The sequence below is a fragment of the Trachymyrmex cornetzi genome, unplaced genomic scaffold, assembly GCF_001594075.2.
Source record: "Trachymyrmex cornetzi isolate Tcor2-1 unplaced genomic scaffold, Tcor1.1 scaffold1313, whole genome shotgun sequence".
Classification (NCBI taxonomy): Eukaryota; Metazoa; Arthropoda; class Insecta; order Hymenoptera; family Formicidae; genus Trachymyrmex; species Trachymyrmex cornetzi.
The window spans coordinates 41529-42184 of record NW_017295888.1 but is presented as its reverse complement, the minus strand read 5'-3'; positions in this window follow the sequence as shown (position 1 = coordinate 42184).

Genomic DNA, 656 nt, shown 5'->3' with positions numbered 1-656 from the left:
TATACGCGGTGGTCTGAGCCAGTGTACAAACAGGTACGCGCGAGCCAACAACAAATACATGCCGTCGTACGATTCATCGAAACCGTCAACGTACTTGATGTACTATCAACAATCTGTATGGCTGGGCAATGTGTCAACCATTGCCCTACGCCGTATTTCGATGGGTCGACGAAGTGCAGTTTCGATTTTACTACCATCGCGTTAGATTCGCAGATAGGCTATATTCTCGAGGTGGATTTGGAGTACCCGCAACATCTTCATGACGCGCACACTGACCTACCGTTCTGTCCGACGCGAGAGAAACCACCCGGCAAGCGCGGTGACAAGCTCCTCGCAACATTATGCGATAAACAGCGTTACGTCATTCATTATCGCAACCTGCAGCAGTGTACTCATGGCCTCCGTATCGCAATGATTCACCGTATACTGCAATTCGCGCAATCTCCATGGCTACGCGATTACATAAAATTAAACACAAAATTTAGAACAATGGCCAAAAATGATTTTGAAAAAAATTTATACAAACTGATGAATAACGCGGTATTTGGTAAAACCATGGAGAATGTGCGCGATCGCGTCGACGTAAAATTACTGACAAAATGGGAAGGCAGATACGGTGCGGAGGCAATGATCGCCAAACCAAATTTTCACAGTCG